At 36.7% G+C, this 18,264-nt stretch overlaps 1 long non-coding RNA gene across 1 annotated transcript; it reads left to right on the top strand.

The window, feature by feature from the left end:
* Positions 1–10,498: 10,498 nt before the first annotated feature.
* On the top strand, positions 10,499–16,553 carry LOC110344510 (uncharacterized). The gene is made up of 4 exons (XR_002387115.2): positions 10,499–10,580; positions 11,401–11,482; positions 14,645–14,709; positions 15,323–16,553. It is a non-coding gene; the product is annotated as an uncharacterized LOC110344510 (long non-coding RNA).
* Positions 16,554–18,264: the final 1,711 nt, after the last annotated feature.

Genomic DNA, 18,264 nt, shown 5'->3' with positions numbered 1-18,264 from the left:
ATGTCTTTCCTTACACCAACACTGCCTTGATTACTGTAGCTTTAGAAGAAGTCTTCAAATTAGGTACTAAACGTCTTCCAACACTGTTTTTGTTTTTAACTTTTCTAGGTCCTTTGTACTGCTACATAACTTTTAAATTTCAATATCCAGTTCTTCATTTATAGCAAGTATACACAGACCTGAATTTTTATATATACCTTGTGTTTTCTAATCCTGCTAAGTTCAAGTACAAGTTCTAGGGGCTCCTAGAGATTTCTTAGTATTTTCTCTGTAGATGATCATTTCATCTACATATAAAGATTTTGCTTCTGCCGTGCCAATCCTATCCTAGTTTTGTCATTTTATTGCCAGACTATTTTGGTTTAGGCCTATGTTTCAAAGTTTAATGGACAGATAAAGAGTAAGCATATCTGCCCTTGTTCCCCACCTGAAGGAGAAAGCATTGTATCTTCTCCATTCATATAAGGCGTTCTCCCTGGAAGTACGGAGTACATATCTTTAATCTGTTGAAAAGGTTCTGTTCTACTTCTAGTCTCCTGATAGCTTTTACCATGAACAGCTGTAGAATTTAGTCCAATACTTTTTCTCCAACTAGTGACAGGATCATATGGCTTTTTCCTTTCCTCTGTTTAAATGATGACTTTTGGGGGTGGATCTTCCAATGCTGAACCAACACTGCCATCCCTATAACAAAGCCACTTTCTACATCCTGCCAGATCTGACTTACAATAGTTTGTTTTGTTAACCAAATTTCTATCTATGTTCATACTTTTTTCTTCTATTACCTTTATCCAGTTTTAGGATTAGCACAACGCTGATTTCCTAAAATGAGGGGAGAAGTGTTCCTTCTTTTTTCTGCTTTAATTGTTTGATATAATTTTATCAGTTAAAATGTTTATGAGCCTGCTGTTGTCATATAGGTAGGTTTTCAAGCTAGGAATATACTTTCTTTAATAGGTGTTATTCAAATTTTATATTTCCTCCAGAGTTAGTTTCATTAATTTGTCTTCCAAGGTACTTCTTAGAAGTTCTCAAATTTGTTTCAAAAAAGATTTTTGTAATATGCTTTCTATATCCTTTTCAATTCTGTAAAATCTGTGGTAATGTCTCCTAGATCTTGATATTGTAATTTAAAAAATGTATAACTGATATTGTGTAACAGGAAGAAAAGGTCTAAAAGAGCAGGGGAATTGGAAGGGGTAGGGGAAGGGACAAAAGGGAAAGGAAAAAATATGAGAAGAGGAAAAAAAATGGAAACAAGGTCTTTGCAAATAGGGAAGGGTGGAGGGGGTGAAGGGGGGGAAAAGGAAGGAGAAAAAAAATGAGAACCAAGAGACTCATGTAATGGTACAAGATCCCAATGATGAATGTAACTGTATTTTATACTGAAAATGTACCAATAAACTTAATGGGGGGAAAAAAAACCATAACCACAATCAGTTTTCACACCTCAGAATGTTAACAATAATTACTGATATCAGATATCCAATTAATGTTTACATTTTATCAAATGTCTCATCTATTTTTTTTAAAAATATGGATTTATAAAACAGGATCCAGAATGGATGGTAGCACAGCCTGTAATCCCAGCTGCTCAGGAGGCTGAGGCAGTATCTCAAGTTCAATGTCAGCCTAGACAATTTAGCAAGACCTTGCCTCAAAATGGCATAAAAAGGGATGGGGATGTAGCCCAGTGGTAGAACCATTGCCTAACGTGTGTGAGGCCCTGGTTCAATCTTCATTACTGCAAAAACCAACCCAACCCAAACCAAACCAAACCACCTAACCCCAATGCAAAAAGATCCAAATAAAGTCAACACATTTAGAAGATGTAGTTCTCAAGTCACTTTCAGTCAAAAGAGTTCCATTTTCCTTCTTTTCAATTTATCAGTTAAAGAAATACATTGTTTGATCCTTAGAGTTTTCCATATCTGTATTTTATGGGTGCCAAGTCTATAGTGCCATTGAACATGCTCAGCCAGGCCTTGTATTTTTTTTTTTTTTTTGTATCAGGGATCAAACTTGGGTCCTTGCGCTTGTATTTTTTATAAATTGGTGGTTAGAATTAGTGACTTGACTTACTCCAAGTTTACAAGAACAATGTTCAAAGGTACTAGGTACCTCCATCTGCAGCATATAATGGCTTTTTATGATGATCACAAAAGGCAGATATTTATTGACTAATTTTGAATACAAGTTATCAGTTGAGCTTATAACTTGTGAATAGGAAAAATCCTGCCTACCACTGAATTATGAAGTTATTCAAATATATCTTTGTTTATCATTGCATCTGTAAATAGGTAGAGATTAGTAGTATTCCACAGGGGACAAACCTCTGACATATTCATTCTAATTAACTTTAAAATGTGTCTGGAATCCACCTCCTTCTTTTTTTTTTTTGGTACCAGGGATCGAACTTGGGACCTTGCGCTTGCGAGGCTGGTGGAGGAACCACTGAGCTAAATCCCTGGCCCCCACCTCCTTCTTATGCTTCCTGTGTTGCCGTGCTTCTCTGGTACATGCTCTGTTGTCTCCATTCTACATTACTGCTAAGGCCTCTTAACACTTCTGTACTGGATTTTCTACTACATATTCTCAACAAAGCAGCCAGAGTAACCCATTTTTGTTTTTGTTTTTTGAGACAGGGTCTCGCTCTGTAATTCAGACTGGCTTGAATTCACTATGTAGCCCAGGCTGGCCTGGAACGTGCAGCAATCCTCCTGCCTCAGCTTCCTGAGTGCTGGAATTACAGGCATGCACCACCACACCCGGCAAGAATAACCCTTTTTAACTGAAGTCATGTCACATAATGTCTTAGTTACTTTCTTTTTGCTGGAACAAAATACACCTGCAAATTAAAGGAGGAAAAGTTTATTTTTACCTCACAGTTTGTAGAGCTTTAAGTCCATAGTTGGCTGGCTCCAAGGTGGTGCCGCAGGGCAGAGGGACATCACAGAGGAAAAACAGTCTGTGGTATGGCAGGCAAGAAGCAGCTTCTTTCCCTTTTTATTCCACCCAGGCTACAGTCCTATTGGTTGGTGCCACCCACATCCAGGGTAGGTCTTCGTTGTTCAATAAGTCCATCTTTCACACTGAAAACCATGCTGTACCAGACATTGGACTGATCCAGTATCAACCATGATCCAGTCACTCCCTAAAAGCTCCACCTATGAGCACATGAGGCTTTATGGGGACATCTAGATATGAGCCATAGCATGACTCCCCTGTGTAAAACTGTCCCATTATCCCCATGCCACTCAGAATGAGTGAAAAGCCCATACAGTATTAAACAAGGTGCTCAGTAATCTACACCTACTCTACTCACTCTATTCCAGCCCTGGTCATGTTTTTGCAGACCCTCAAAGACACTTCTAGTAACCCTTAAAGACCCTTCAGTGCTTTTCTAGTCCCTCAGTTCCTCCAAGGACTTACTTGAATGCTATCTTTTGAGAAATACTGAGCCTGCTTACAACTCTATTTAAATTTGGCATTCATCTCACTCTATCTTCCATACTACTGATCACTTTTATCACTCTGGACTTTTTTTTTTCAGAACTGGAAATCGAGCTTAGGACTTTGCACTTTCGGGGCAGATGTGGCACCACTGAGCTAAATGCCCGGCCACTACACTGTACTTTTTAATTTTCTAGGGCATTAATCACCACCTAACATATCTTATAATTTACTTATTATGTCTTTTTATTTTCCATTTGGTCTTTCCAGAAAGTCAAGTTTCTTCATGAGAGGATTCTTTATTTTGTTCACTAAATCATGTACCTAAATAAAGGTCTGGCATAGAGGAGGTGCCTAATAGATAATTGTTGAATGAGTGATTGAAATGATTTTACTCATAGGTATAAAGGGAATACAAATGCAACCTGTGAACCAAAAGGCCCCCGACTACCTCTTCCTAATACTTTGTGTCTTTCTTCCTATGTAATCAGTCTGTAAACCAGGGACTGTGTTAAGTAGTCTTCAAGTATTACTTAATCCTTAAAACAACCCTAAGCAAGTAGGCATCATTATGGCCATTTCCAGGTGACATACTCAGGCCTATGAAAGTTCAGCTTCTTCCTAAATTTAAATAGATGGTAAGATGCAGAGTCAGGAATAGAATTCTAATCTGTGTGACTTTTAAATTCCTGTTTTCAACCACAGGAGTAACAATTCCCAGGGAGTTGAAATGCTCTAAATGTAGCCACTTCTGGTAATTTTTCCATTCACACATTCATTCAACAAAGGTATATTGAGCACTATGTGTCAGGTCCTTAGTCTTTATCAGTGAATCAAAGATTCTTGTTCTCACTGAGCTTTCATTCCATTAAACTCTTTTTAAGAGATATAATCCAGGCTAATGTGGAACAGGACCAGGTAGTCTCTATTTTAGACAGACTACAATTCTTTTAGTCTCCATTAAATAATTTTAGGGTCATATAGAAAACCCCTTATACTAAATCACTCTTCTTCACTCCAACTTGTTCGATATTCTATCTAAAGTACCTGGATTAAAAAATACTTTCTGAGAGATTTCAAAGGCTTTCATTAAAGTACATATTTTTTTCAGTTTCAGTTCATTTTTGTAGTTGATAAAAAAGGTTAAAATGATTTTGAGGCATCAAAGTCAGTTAGTAAACACAGAGCTATTTTTGGCTCCAAATCTGTGCTCGTGATTACGAGGGCATGATGGACAAAAGAACATGATGAACAAAGTAAGGTGGGGCCACATTCTGGGAATCCAGATATTTTTATTAAATTCTGGCTCTGCCATTTACTACCTTAGTTATTTTTATCAGACATAAAACTAATGGGAGCATGAAAACTGATTTACTCATTTTTTTTTCTGGAGCTGGTTAACAGGAGCATCTTGGAGGAATAGGAATAATAAGGGCAGGTCAATACTTTCTCTTTTTGGTTTTTTGAGATAGCTTCTAGCTGTGAAGTCCAGGATGGCCTTGAATTCACTATGTAGCTCAGGCTAGCCTCAAACTCATGGTGATCTTCCTGCCTCAGCCTGCCAAGTCCTGGGATTACAGGCATGTGCCACCATGCCTGGCTCAGGTCAGTACTTTTGCAGGCAGTCAGACTAATTAAAAGAATTAGAGAATGGGTGAAGCTGGCAGTCATTCTGGGTGAACTTTCTGCTTCGAAGCACCAGGATACCTTATTCAAACTTGGTTTTAAAGGGCGAATTCTCAAAGGGATCAGGATTGTAAAGAAAATTACCCTGTCTGCTGGCCTACAACCACCCTTTTTCCTACCTTACATGGGGTAGCTGGACCCAGCTGCACTCAGTTTACTGTAGGTAATGTCCTCACCTTGGTTTAGTCCAGAAATGTCTAAAGAGCATAGATTCAGTTTGCTTACATACTAAGAAAAAGAATATGATAGTGACATGGTTTTAGATTTTTTAAAAACTTTTTTTGTTAAATTCTGGCTCTACTATTTATTACCCAAGTTATCTATGTTCTTTGAATTCTGTTTTTCTTAATTGGAAGAAGAAGTTAACCATACTGTATTTGTCAGCTTTCTGTTTGGACAAAATACCTAACATATATAACTTAAAGGAGAAAAGGTTTATTTTGGCTCACAGATTCAGTCCATGGTGTGCTGGCTCCAAGGCAGAAACATCATGGCAGCGGCCATGTTTGAGGAAGGCTACTTTACCTGTGTCAACCAGGAAGCCAGGAGATCAGGGGAAAAGCCAGAGAGATAAATGTACCCTTCAAAAACAGATCTCCAGTGACCCACTTCCTTCAACTGAGGACCACTTCCAACAGGCAATTCAGCTATGAATTCATCAACAGACTTCCACTGAGGAGGTCATTTCCCTCCTGATCCAATTACCTTCCAAAAGCCCTACTTCTGAATATGTGAGCCTTTGGGGGGACATTTTTGATCTAAACCATTACACTTACCTTATAAGCATTAATTTATTAAGCATTTATTGACAACTAACATGCCCAAGGAATTGTCCATATAGATGTTGGGGATATATATGGCCTGGCACATAGTAGCTGTTCAACAAGTAGCAGACATTATTATTATTATTACTAGGGTGCATACATAAGTAAATCAACAATTAGTCTTTTAGATTGTTAGTAGTCAGATGTCATGTCAGTTAACTTTACAACCGTGACAGTATCCCTATAAATCTTACCTGATGGGGGAAAGATTGTTCTCTAACTGGAAGTGCTACATCTCTCTGCAATGGTTGCATGACTTTGGACAGCTCTGGCCAACCATGACCCAGAAGGACATTGACTGGCTGCACTGAATATCATTTCATTTCACAACACTTAATACAGACTTGTTATAATTTTGATCTGGTAAGGAGTCAGTCATTAGAAAATTAGAAATTTTAATGAAGGTTCTTGCTAGCTGTTACAAATAATGGGGTTATAATCTAACTCAAGATTCTTGGCAAAGGCAATTCTCATTTCAATTCTCACAAGTAATTATTACTTAGTGTTTATACTGCTTTGTAATTCTTAAATGTTTTCAATTATTTTTTCCATTATGCTTTGGGAAAATACCCCCAAAACAAAAAACAAAGCCCTTCAAGCTATTTTAGCATGTTAATCTCTTTCACAGATGGAGGAATATGGGATAATTTTTGAGCAAACAACAATGTATCCTGTTGCACTAACAAAGATAATGCAAAGTTTACCAAATGAATGGATACAACCAACACCTACTATTAAATATGAAACATATTTACACACACAAATACAACTGGTAGAAAGGACACTCTTAGATCAAAGCTAGTAATGCTCATTGAAGAAAAAAGACCCGGGATGACTTCTTTCCAGAAAATTCATGTGTCAAGCTAACCCTAATTAAAGACAGTGATGTCATCACTTCTCTGCTGGATTCTTGCCTTCAGAATCTCCATTGTCCTCTTTGCCTTCATCTGTTCTCTTAGTTCATTTATTGTCAACTTTTGTTGTGTAGACCATACAATTTCAATTGTGTATAACTGTAAGCATTTGTTTCTGGCCTATGCATGTGTGGGTTGCCTAGGCTGCTTCTGCTCCATGCTGAAGAGTCAGTATCTACCCCAGGATCTGTTTTTCTTATGATAATAGCCTAAGCACCGTAGTATAAACTGAATGCATAAGCAATTTTAACTCTTTTCTGGTGGCACATCCCATTGGCCAAACCAAAGCACATGGCCTCTTTAAATTTTGAAGGGTTAGCCAGGCATGATGGTGCATGCCTGTAATTCCAGCACTTGAGAGGCTGAGGCAGGAGGATTGCCACAAGTTCAAGGCCAACCTGGACTACTCAGTGAGAGCCTGTCTAAAAAAATTTTAAAATTTGAGGGGCAAGATAGTTTATAGCACCTACTCTGAGACTGCAGCAAGGGTTTGAGGCATATTTTTGATGAAGGCTGAAGGCCAATAAAATCCTGTAGGTACAAACACTATCTTTCTCTTTTTTTCTTGCCCCATCATCTTTTTTTTTTCTTTTCTGGTACCAGGGATCAAACTTGGGTCCTTGCGCTTGCGCAGCAGGTGGTGAAACCACTGAGCTAAATCCCCAGCCCTTCCCATCATCTTTCTGACTTGCCATTTAGAATGTAATCACATCTACAAGATATAGCCTCAGAAAGATAAAGTCTAAGAAGATGGTCCCCAAAGATGTGCCAAATAAAAATACAATATTCAAGGAGGCTGAACTGAGATTTCCCATGGGTAGTAGATTTATGGCTAACATACTTTAATTTTCTACCTCTATATTTCAGAATATGATTTTGAAGATTGCCTTGCCAAAGGCAGAGTCCATTTGTCTATCTGTTTAAACTGGGCTGACTGGTGACTTCATTTGCTTTAACTAACAGCATGCAGTGCCTACTATGATATGGCAATCTTAAACTCAGTCATTAAGAGGCCTTTATGTGCCTCTCTGTGGTATTACCAGGAGATTTAGCCTTGGCTAGTTTGCTGAAAGGTGAGCAGACCATATGGAGCAGAGCTGAGACCTCCTAGCTGTCCCTGCTGAAGCCATTACTGAGCAGCCAGACTATAGCCGACCTACAAGCTATCTGTGTACAGGAGTGGCCTTAGATCAACAAACTGCCTCTCCAGCCTATAGATATATGAAATGTAATACACTGTCTTAGTTACTTTTCTCTGAGACAAAATACCCAACACCCAAATTTAAAGGAGAAAAGGTTTATTTTGACTTGGAGTTTGTAAAGGTTTCAGTCCATTGTCAGCTGGCTCCAAGGGAGTGTGATATGGCAGAGGAAAAACAGTCTATGGCAGAGCAGGCAGGAGGCAGCAAGCCACAAGCCTCCCTTTTCCCTTTTATTCCATCTGGGCTACAAGCCTTTTCAGTGGTGCCACCCTCACCCAGGGTGGGCCTTCCCATTATCCACATCCAGAGCTACAGTAAGCCAGTCAGTGGATTAATTTAGTACTACATAGCCTTAATCCCAGTATCCCATACCCTAGATCCAACCATCTCTGAAAAGCCTCACCTATGAGAACATGAGGCTTTGGGGGTACATCTAGATACAAGCCATAACACATGATGGTTTTTTTAACCCACTAAGTTATGTGCGATTTTTTAAAAGGCAGAAATACTACTATAACCCTGGATTGCTTTGCCAGATAGTGACTATACCTGTGTCATTTTTCCTAGATCTTTTATATTCTTGGGCAGGCTAGATGTGATGAACTATCCTTTGATGCCTCCTCTGAAATCTCAAACCTGCATCCCCTCTTTGCACATACCCTGATATTCTACAGTATATATGTCCAGTGGGTGGCACTTTTTAAGGGAGTTTATGAGAGTCTAATTTATTTTGGAGAATATGATTACTCATACAATAAAAAGGAAACAAAGCACACTGTTTTCTGTTGAACCTGTTAGATGCATTTTGATTTCTGTAACAATTATAATTAATTGTAGCTGGATAGAAAATCCATTTTCTTGGTTCCATATTTGGGGTGGGGCAAAAATTTTGGCTAGGGTTTGAGGGGAGACCTGCGACCACCTACTGCTGCTGTACCGTAGGAATAGGGGAGGGACATGAACATGTTGTCCCATGCCTAGATAATAAACAGAGCTGCCAAACATTTTTTATACCCAATGAGCCCAGGGGGAGGGAAATGTCCACCCCAGGGTTATTTTTGGGGAGGGAGGGCTGTGTATAGGCCATATTCTCTAGAATCTATTTTACTAACTGACCTGTTTTGGGACATATTAGCCAAATAAAAGACGTTTCTATAAAAAAAAAAGAAAATCCATTTCTTTGAGGAATCAGTGAACTATAGAGAAATTTGTCAGTAATCATTGTTTAGAATTTAGTCTCCATGAGTAAGCACAATAATTTTATACTGACAGTGAATATTGCAGGGAAACCAACTCAAGATAGAGAAAAAGATTGAGTGCTATTATGTATTTCTGCAAATATGTGATAATGGGTTTCAAATCAAATAAAAGACAAGAAGTCTGACATAAAAGTTCTGCTTTTTTATTCCCTATTTTGTCAGCACTAAGATGCAGTATAAAAATAGAAATATAAAGAGATATTCATGGCTTCTCAGAGTTCAAATTTTTAGTTATCAGAAATATTTAAGGGTAAGACTTGGGGTTTGAGGGAAGATACCACTTTGCAAAAGTGTCAGAAATGGCCTATTTTTTCAGTTACTCAATAAATCCACTGTAAATTTTCTGTGGTTTAGTGTTCTGCTATCTATATTTTTTCTGCTCATACTAAACTCTAATGGAGTACTTTCACATTTACTGGTGTGTGTCACTAGTTTATTTTTTATGGTGCACTATTTTAGTTGAAGTATGACACTGGTTTAAGTTAACCTTTAAGGCAATGAGGAATGTATCAGAAATGAAATATATGTAAAATAAAGATTCAATAGGATGTTTCATACTGTTTTTATATACAGTGATAAATTTATTAATTACTTTTAAAAGGCTTCTCAGTCGTGGTAAATTTACAGAATTACATTTATACTTTGCCTTTGTCCTTGCTGGAAGGAAAAGGCATTATTCTTTCTTGTAATATAAGGTTTTAACATATGTAAGTACTGTATAAATGAATCGGTAATATTGGGGTTACAAGGGGGTCAGCTTCTAGCAAGTTTCTTTTTAAAGGCAAGCAGAACATGATCGATCCAGGCCTTCTTTTCCTATTTTCTCTTGCTTGTAACTTTCCCCAGTATAAAACCTTTACCTTAAAGTATTTCATATGATGTTTTAGAATTCTTTCTGAGCCTTGGACCTTAACAGAGAGTTGATCGCAAAGAGACTCACCTTGCATGATAATCTCTTCTTAACTCATTAAGAGAAGAAAACAAATATTTCTAGCAATAATGCTGGTACTGTAATTTTTGTCTGTTTTATTCATTGCTGTTTTTTCAGTGTCTAGAATAGTACCTGACACATAACAGGAATTCAACAAATACCCTTCAAGGAGTAAAATGAGGATAGAAAGCAAGAATCTAGGTGAATTCTCATATCATCTAAAGAAATCCTGAACTGTTGTTACTTCTTCCTTAGATTCCCTGGCAGGAGACTATGACCTTGAAAGAAAGGATTATTTATCAATTCTGAAGGTAAATATGCTTTATGGTTCCCTTCATTTTACACTTATCTGAATTCCTTTCTCTCCCCCAGTTTATACTTTAGGGCTCAAGTCAAGTTCAGCCTAACTTCCACATGAGTTATGTTATAGTTTATATCTCAATATTCCCCCAAAGCCTCATGCACTTGTAGGTATGGCTTTTTGGAGGTGATTGGATTAGGAATATTTTACTAGCTAAGTGAGCTGCTGGGATTTTGGGCCTAGTAATAAGATGTGCATCACTAGGGGTGTGACCTGGAAGGATATATCTCTCTCTGCTTGGCTCCTCCCTTCATTCTCTGCTTCCTCATTGCCATGATTACCCAATTGCCTGATTCTATGATTGCTCCTCCACCATACCCTACTGCCATAACTCCTTCCTTTGGAGCTAGCCAAATATGGACTAAAATCATGAGCCAAAATGAATATCTCCTTTAAGTTGTTGGGTGTTTGGTTTTCTGTCTCAGCTATGGGAAAGTAAAACAAGGTATTTTATGATTACTCCTCTTTCATGATCTCCATATCACATAGAGTAAGATACATCTGTGGGGTCGCACAAAGTTTGATATGCCGATCATGCCAATAAGTGGAGAGGGCCAATAGGCAATATTATATACAATTGTATGCTAATGAAGCTTAAGAGAAAATTGCTACTGAAATCTAAGATTCATTAGTATGTGGGTAGTAATGAAAATCATGAGAATGTGTAGAATGGCAAATATAAAGGAACACTTCTCAGACTAGAGTGATCATGTAAATTGCCTGGCGATCTTGTTAAAATACAGATTTTGATGCAAAATCTCTGGGTTCAGGTCCAAGATTCTGAATGTCTACCAACTTCTGAGATAATGGCAAAGCTGCTGATCCATGGACCACATTTGGAAAACCAAAAAGGTAGATGATTGATACTTGAGGGACAACAATACTAAGTACTAGGCAAATAGAAAAGCTGCTAAGAGATTGTTGAAAGTAGCCAGAAATGAGGGAAATAAAAAAAATCTCTCCTGACTGGAGTCATGCCATTAAGAGTGGAAAGTGTTTCAACACAGAGCATGTTGCCAACTCTGTCAGATGTTGCTGAGAAATAAGAAGATAGAAAAGGCTCTGTGGGATTTTCCAGGAGGAGAAATTTGGTGGTTTTAGGGAAATTTGTTTTTGTTTTTTTTGGTACCAGGTATCAAAGTTGGGACCTTGCAGTTGTGAGGTAGGCAGCAGAAACACTGAGCTAAATCCCCACCCCTTAAGGGAGTTTTAATAGAGTAAGGATGGTAATTTATTTAAAACAGATGCAGAGAAGAAAGCAGTGGCAATAATTGGATGCACAGGGTTTTAAGACAAGAAAAACTTGAACATGTTTATATGCTGAAGAGAACAAGAAATAAGAAAAGAAAATGTTAACTCTGCAAGGGGTGGGTAATTGATAAGGCAGTTCCTAAGAATGTAGGAAGTGAATGGAAAGGGACTCAGAAAAGAAGAGCAAAAGGATAGGTAAAGTAATTTCTAAGTCTGAGGGTTGAAGTAGAATAGTGAAGCTTAGGGAAATGAAATTCTGACTTGAAGCTTCCATTTGCCCATGGGGAGATGACAGAATAAGCTAGTACATAAAGATAGTAAGCTTAAGGGACATGGTGAGATGTGAAAGACTTTTGGAAGATAGGAAGGGAAAATTGATCAGGGACAGGATTTCTGAGGAGTGGTTATTTACCAGTTGAGGTCTTCTGAGTCCTTGAATTTATAATGGTACCAAAGCTTGTGGTTATGTTATGAATGCTGATAGAGTTCAACAATCTGAGTGCAAATGCAGAAAAGGTGATTCATTGTTATGTTTTTGCTGGGCATGTGCAGTAGTCTATAAGAGGCCTTTCAGATTCTTGACACACATACTCAAGTGGTTCCACACCCATATATAATGTTGGAATTTCCCATTCAAAATCTCCAAGATGAAATTTTTTTTTTTTGGTCCTGGGGATCAAACTTGGGTCCTTGAGCTTGCGCAGCAGGCAGCGAAACCACTAAACTAAATCTCCAGCCCTCAAGATTAAATTTTTATTCCACTTATTCTACTGACAAGTGGAATTTTGCATTAGGGGAATCACTCTGGTTCCTGGCTCAAAGAGGTATTAGGAATCTGTCAGCACAAAACCATGGTGTTTTGTTCCCTAGACTTCCACTGTCCAAAAGGTTAGCCACTATCTACAGGTAACTACTGAGCATTTCAGCATTTGAAATGTGCTAGTCTTAAGTGAGATGAGCTACAAGTATAAAATACACATAGTTTTTAGTACTAATAACTTAAATATATCATAATAATTTTAAGATAGATTTCATACTAAAATGATAGCATGAGGCATGTCATGCCAAATAAAACATATTGTTAAATTATTTCTACTTTTCATTTTATCTTATGGGATGTGACTACTATAGAATTTAGAATTACTTGTAAGGCTCCCATAATATTTGGATAGTGCTGGTCTAGGATTGTATTTTTTTTGCGGGGTCAATTAATTTCTATTCTAAATTACTTGCCATTTCTATTATTTTCAGTGGCATAGGAGATGCAAATCTTTCCCTACTAGCTCAGTTCAGATTATAACTGAAGCCACCATCCACTTTTTGCTTGCTACTGTTTGGAAGAGTAATTGAGTAACATCCTTGGATTAACAAGTGAATATTCATCAAAAATCATCTGAATTACAACCTGTCATTTATGCAAAAGTCAAAAGCCTGACCCAAACAGTGAAATTAGTTTTTTCCCATGCTCTCAGCTGATTCTCTTTGATTAAAGATGGACTTCTCCTGACATTCATATAAGTAAGCCAAGGGAGGATTATGTTTGGTGTTATTTGAGTCGCACACATATTCCTGAACCAATTACTGGGGTCAGAAGGATGTAGCGTTTGATTGAATCAGTTTGGATCACATGCACATTCTGTGGCTAGTGGAGGGTTTGTTACCAGAAAGGAGAGAGGAAAGTATATATACTGAGCAGACAAAAACAGACACTGCCGACTAGTCCAACCAGTATTAGTTTTCAAGCCTAAGCCTCTTGCTTGAATGCAGATTCAGCTGTGCCTCTGCTTGTTTGGGTTGCATGTCTGAGTTTAAGCAGTTTGGAGTTCACTCACACAAATGTGTACAGTTAAGAAAGCCAGGTCATCTTGAGTTGTAGATCAGACAACTAGAAAATAAAACACTTATGCTTTTTCTCAATCATTTGCTCTGTCTAAAGCTCTTCCATATTAGTTTTATGGTTTAATTTGGCAAAAACATAGAAAGTACTTAGGTGTGAAATGCTGAGTAATTATATGGTACTGTAATGAGTGAGCCATTACCACAGGAAGTTAGTGTTCAACCTGTCAGAGAAAAAGAGCCTTTGGATGTATTCTTTAATTAATTATTCTTTAATTAGTCCATATTTGTTATGCTCTCAAAAAATGTCTCTTGGCCCTTTTTAAACAAACATACTTAAAGGAGAATAAAATCCCTATTATTGAAAATCATGCTATACTATTGTATGAAAAAACTAGTTTTTGGTCTAATGAGGTTCTGGGAGTTCTCTTTGGAAAAAAGATTATCTAGAGATATGTGCAATTTAACTATTTTTGGTCATTAGCAGATTTCAATTTTTTTTATAGTATTCTTTTCTTTACTTGTTAATTTGGGGCTCTAAGGACATGACATCAATAATCATTGAAAAATGTGAGCCTGTATTTGGTTTCAACTTATAATTAAATTAATTTTCATAGCCATTTACTGTCTGTAGTGTTTCTCCCCCTCATTTCATCATTCTTGTGAGGAGGATCTTGATGTATAGAGAAATGGGGAATAAGACTTACTGAAAAGTTTTTCTAAGGCCACATAGATAGTAAGGTTTGAGTCCCACCTCTATGCCTTCTTTATCAAGTTAGGTGCTTTTGGCTCTACATTATAGGATATCTGACCAATAGTGGCATAAAACAAAAAATGTCACATAGAGAAGGTTGGAGGCAAGTGGTTTCAGGTGAGTTCAATAAGTGAGAGTGGTATCCCTTTGATTCTCTTGTTCTTCCCTTCAAGGCCACAAGATGGTTGTAGAAGCTTCAAAATGTCCTCACATTCCAAAACCTACAGCAAGAAGGCAGGTAAGAGACCTTGAGCTCTGTTTCTGCCTCTCTTCTACTTTTCTCCCACCCTTCCTTTTCCTTTCTTCACCCTCTCCTCTCTGACCCTCTGTCTCTCTTTCTCCCTCTCTGATGTTCCTTCCTCCCTCTTTCTTCTTTCCTTCCTCTACCTTTCTTCCCTCCCCATTTTTCTCTTTTTCTCTCCCACATTCTTTCCCTCTCCCCTCTCTTTAATCAGGAGGTACATCTTTACAAGAAATCACTCTCCGAAACTATCTCCATATATCTCATTGTTCAGTATTGTTTATATTTTTAATCCTAGTTGCAAGAAAGGTTGGGGAAGAAAGCCTCGATAGTTTCAGTCTCTATCATTGGAAGTAGATTTTGCTATAAAAGATGCCAGATTGTTTTAGGAAGTGAATGTGAAACTGGTAGCAAACAATGTCTATTACATCTTTGTACTCAACATCCAGCACCCTTTTAATTTTATCTCATCAGATTTATTTTTGTTATTCAGGACTACAAATAGAATTTATTCATTTATTTAGAAACTATCGAGAGTCTACTCTTTACCAGAAATCTAGTAAGTGTTCTAGGGCTACAAATATTAATGGATGCTTTTCCTTCCTTTAAGGAACATACAATCAATGAAGGAAGGCAAGAACAACAACAAAAAAACAACATATAAAATAGAACTCAATGTGTAAGTGAAATTGTACTGGAAAATGAACTACAGAAGCTTAAAGAAACAATTTTGACTTCCAAATGCTAGTATTTGGCATTTAAGAACTAGAACGAATGCATCGCCAGTTTAGTATTCTGCTGGGATGTCTGAGTGCAATGTGTTCTTGGTAATGAAGCATATCTCCTGCAGTGTACAGATAGCTAGAATCTTTATTTCTGGTACAAAGTAAAAGACAATGAATTAAATATGTGGCAGCTGAATTTGTGTGCACAGCCATACTAAGCAAAGACAGAGAGGTATGTTATACTATTTGGACAGCAAACCATCCTCAGAAACTTTAAGTCCTCTTTCATCTGGGGACACTGGCCAAATTTGGATCACTGTATTGGGCTTGCTGGTTAATATATGATCAGAACTAGTTTTCATTCCTTTTCTTTAATATACAGAGGGCACCAAAAATGTATACACACTTCAGGAAAAGAAAAACTTGAATAAATATTTTAATACTAAATTTATTGAGACATCATGAGATTAATACAAGCTACCTTTGGCCTCTACAATTACAAGAGATGCTCAAAGTGGTGGGCATTAGTCTCCAGACATTTACTGTTTTTCTTTTCCTGAAGTGTGTATGAATTTTTTTTTGGCAGACTCTGTATATTCCTTCTAGTGCCTTGTGGCCAGGATGCTTGTAACTAGGGTACAATCAAAGTTGGGCTGCCCACAATTTTTTGAGTGAAGTTCCAAGACAGTAGAAGGATGAGCTCAGTGTATCAATAGAAAGATGTCATTTGAAACCACTGATGTCCATGATAAAGCTCATAAGGTGGGTCATTTCATGAAATCTAGTGTTGGAAGATATTTTTAGAGACAAAACATCTTTCTATCATTTTCTACAAAGAGAATATTCTTTAAAATATGAAGCTTTTGGCTCTCTGAGTATATATTCTTTTTCAGTGCTTATTTCTTAAAGAAGTCTAGCAAATTATTAAAAATAGTCTCAAATTTGAATTCCTTACTGGACATAAAGAACCTCAGAACTAATAGAAATTGCATTTGTGACCCAAATATATTCAGTAGTAAAACAGATTTGGTTTAAATATTAGATATACAAAAAGTATAAAGCATAAAACGTTTTGTGCTTTCAACTAAGTTTAATAAAAAGTAAAATTTGTTTTGAAGTGAGTACTTACTTTCTCTTTTATATATAAAAACAAGGACTCCCTGTCTAAATCTTTACCATAAGACAGGAGTTAAATTAAGATCTATTTTTCTCTATATTTAATCTTAAATATGAGTTACTTGTTATATTTTGATTACTGTATCTTTATAAATATTGTATATTATTTTAAACAATCAGCACAGAGAAACAAACATCTGAAACTTTACAATTCAGAAAAGATTATAAATAACATTTTAAAATAAATTTTTATGTATCAACTTGTGGAAATATTTATGCATTTTATGTGAATTGGCTCATACCATTCATTCTATTCTGTGAGTTCCTTTGTATTCACTCTGCAATATGTGGTAGACATCTTTTCATTTAAAAAAGGAAAAGAATCTACAAATAGTTTAATAACTGCAAAAATTTTCATTTTCTAATAGTATGATGTGTTTAAGGAAGTCCCTGTTCATGGATATTTAGGTTTCTAATTTTTCCATATTTTAATCAGTATATTGATGTACAGTTTTGCTCTTTATCTGGTTAAAACATTTTTTTGGGTAAATTCTTAAAAGTGAATATAACAGATTGCAACAATGACCATGATCAACATCCTTTCACTGTGAGCAGGACCTAATGTCCCACCCCTGGTCTCGTATGGCAGGCTCTGGCCAATGAGATGTTAGAAATGTGACTCAAGCAGAGTTTTGAAAGTGTTTTTGCAATTGGGCTTTTGACATTGCCATGAGAAGCACATTTCTGTCTAGCCTGATGTTTCCAGATGGACAATTAGTATAACTGCCTCAGCTGAGCTGATTCCTTGTAGTTCTACCTGAATCCGAGCCACCCGCTCAACTCACAGGTCCTGAATGAGATAAGAAAGGTCAGTGGCGCCACACCGCACACCTGTCACCATGTCAACACAAACACTTGTTTTCCCATCCCAGTGATGATGGTGTTTAGTTGCTTCTCACCAATAACATAGCAATAGGCAACTGATACAGTGGGATGTAACTTTTTAATTGGTGTATGTGTTCATTTGTCATTTTTTTAGGCGTGATTTTTTTCTGTGTATTTTTCAAAGAAATAAATGCAGTTGTGCTGAAATGACAATATATTCTCATTATAATTGGATAAAAGTAAATGAACATGACAAATAGGCAGGCAAAAATGTCTTTGGTAGTTTCTAGACCTGATTCCTAACTTGGATTTTACATTGATCTTGGCTTTCATTTTATATACAAAAATTGTTTCAATAGTGAAAAAGATGAGTAAAAATTGGAAAAGTGATAAAGAACAAGGAATAATTACCAAAATTTACCTAATATTTATTTATTTATGCAGTTCTGAGGACTCAAATTTATTTTTAAAATTGGCTTAAAAGATTGCTAATATATTTTTCAGCAGCTTCTTCAACTCTTTCATATACTATGTGATTTAGTTTCTGATAATGGTGAGCATTATTAATAAATTTAGGGTCACAGCTCTGGATCTTATTTCCAATAATTATTAAAAATCTTATTGCCAATACCAAGTTTCTTTATAGTGTCTGGTCTCATTTTTCTAGCTCTTCAGCTATGGGCCCATGTTAATATTTATATGGAACCAGTAGAAGTTTGCTTCACTTTAGACTTTAAAGTCATTTTAGAGTTTAAAATGAGATAATTAGTTCCCATAAATCAAACAGCATTGAATTTCATTATATATTCCATCCAATTATTCTTGA

This window comes from Heterocephalus glaber, unplaced genomic scaffold (genome assembly GCF_053883595.1).
Source record: "Heterocephalus glaber isolate CG9 unplaced genomic scaffold, H.glaber_assembly_v1.0 deba00001472, whole genome shotgun sequence".
NCBI lineage: Eukaryota > Metazoa > Chordata > Mammalia > Rodentia > Bathyergidae > Heterocephalus > Heterocephalus glaber.
Note: the sequence above shows the minus strand (reverse complement) of the source record. Positions and strands in the feature narration are given on the sequence as shown.